Below are 2,430 nucleotides of genomic sequence, written 5' to 3' on the forward strand. Positions count from 1 at the left end.
GGAAAATGTGGTATTCCTAGAATGCAGGTCTGAGGTCTCTCTAGTGATCACACGAAAAATCTAAGCAAAGATAAGGGATTCTGGACATTGGGGCCACAAATAAAACAAGGGAATTATGCTCACCAAAATACCACCAACCACGTATACCAAATATGCAGGTCTGGGTGCTGAAATAATGCATGTCCATTGTATTATTGTTGCACATGGCCAAATCTGAATACAAAGAGTGATTATTGCTAAGTTATTTTTCGGCGGTAATAAAATACCGTCAGGCCCCAAATCTCCACAAAATACCCTACATATTTATGGTGCGTTGGCCGGGAATCGAACCCGGGTCAACTGCTTGGAAGGCAGCTATGCTCACCACTATACCACCAACGCGTATACCAAATATGCAGGTCTGGGTGCTGAAATAATGCATGTCCATTGTATTATTGTTGCACATGGCCAAATCTGAATACAAAGAGTGATTATTGCTAAGTTATTTTTCGGCGGTAATAAAATACCGTCAGGCCCCAAATCTCCACAAAATACCCTACATATTTATGGTGCGTTGGCCGGGAATCGAACCCGGGCCTCCCGCGTGGCAGGCGAGAATTCTACCACTGAACCACAATGCAGCACTGCCCAAGCATTGCGCCTGCAGCAAATGTGTGTGGGAGGCCGGCGTCTCTGAATGGTTTGACCGGCACTATGATCCCAACATCTCCCCACATCATCAGCATTGTAATGGTAAACAATAAACATCACCCGTCCAATTCCATGTATTGCAACAAGTAGCCCCATAAAAATAATGAAATCCATTAAAGCCCTGATCAAACCATTTAAAAAGGGAGGAGAATGCTGCATTGAGGATCACTTAGAAGCGGTGCATGACATTTTTAAAGCACTCCAGATACCTAGGGAACAGTACAGACAATATTTTCATTTAACTTTAGATGCCCCGACGGCCAGCATCATAAGGGGATTAAATGAACAGCAGAATATGACATGGCTGGAGTTTGAAAAAGAAATTAGGCGTCATTTTTCTCCTTTTCAGTCATTGCAGGAGGCAAAGAAAGTCGCGTACACAATTACTGCTGGACCTAATACATCCCCTCGCCAAGTTTTACAAGACTTAAAAAGAGCATTCTCTCGTTTTGATGTATCTTTTGACTCAAATTCCAATGAGTTTAAAACTGCATACTTCTATGGGCTACAGAAAGACATCATATCCCAATTGGTCCGTGAATTTGACCGTGACAAGTCTCTTGAATGGATTGTACATCAAAGCACAAAGCTATATGAGGTACTCTATTGTCAGGGTAGAGAAAGTGATAAAATGAAAGATACTAGGCCTAAATCTAAAGAACCCTCAGCCACAGTAATGGAAATCAGGTCAGCCAAAATGTCCCTTGAGTCTGCTCAAAGTCAAGGTAAAAATGTGACACCTGAGCAAAGGGGTAATCAACAAAGATCGCCATTTCCTGTACCAATGTTCCAATCACATGATCCTAGTAATAGAGAGAGCTACATCAGCCCTAGGTACTTAGGGGATAGACCCCGGGTAAGATACCGGTCTGATATGGCAGGTATGAACAATAACCAGAGACAAAATCAAGATCAAAGAAATGATGGTCCCTACCAGTCATTGGGGACACAGAGTAGGTTTGATCCCAACACCATGATATATGGTAATCAGGATAGGCCCCGATATGTGGATCGATTTACTGATAATGGAAATCAACATAGGGGCCAGTACCCACAATCTGAGAGACAGGACATGAGGCAAAACGTGAACTACAGTCCACGCCAGTACGATGATTCCCCACCAAGGTACTATAATCAAAGGATGGGTGCAACCCGCTCCCCTCCACAAATGAATCAAGAGTTCAGAAACCATCCCAACCGGTATCAATCACCTGAGAGGTATCAGAATAGATCCAATCAGGGGGAAAACAACCAATATCGACCTAGGCCACAGAAAGAGGATCCTAGAGAGATGGAAAGGTTCCAGTGCCTTGAGGCCCAAGTGAAAATGTTAGCTGAGCAAATAGGAAAGCTCTATACAGCGCAAAAACAACCTTCCAAAGAGGGGGCTGATGGCCATAGCAATGACCGGGGGGTTTCCGAAAAGTGACTAAGTACTCATGATAACTGCAGTGCCAAAATGACCGATTGCTCTGATATAATTTTGCATAACGACTCTGAGATGCCTAATGGATTAAAAATGAAAGTACCAGTAAATGAAATTGTGATAGAAAGTGCAAATACTTCTAAAAAAGAGGTACGGTTTAGCTTAGAGCTAAATAAAACAGTAAAGATTTGCACAAATGAAAAAGAAACATTAGGAATTCCAAAAGAACAAAGGAACAGATTTAAGAAAAATGACTCATGCATGGGGAATACCAGTGAACAGGGAGTAAGTGGGGATGCCATAGCTCCTTCCCT

The 2,430-nt window shown here is 42.6% G+C and overlaps 1 non-coding gene across 1 annotated transcript; it reads right to left on the reverse strand.

Annotated features, from left to right (window-relative positions):
• Nucleotides 1–309: 309 nt before the first annotated feature.
• Nucleotides 310–381, reverse strand: TRNAG-UCC (transfer RNA glycine (anticodon UCC)). The gene has a single exon. It is a non-coding gene; the product is annotated as a tRNA-Gly (tRNA).
• Nucleotides 382–2,430: the final 2,049 nt, after the last annotated feature.

Source organism: Ambystoma mexicanum, chromosome 2q (genome assembly GCF_040938575.1).
Source record: "Ambystoma mexicanum isolate Mex_15411 chromosome 2q, UKY_AmexF1_1, whole genome shotgun sequence".
Lineage (NCBI taxonomy): Eukaryota > Metazoa > Chordata > Amphibia > Caudata > Ambystomatidae > Ambystoma > Ambystoma mexicanum.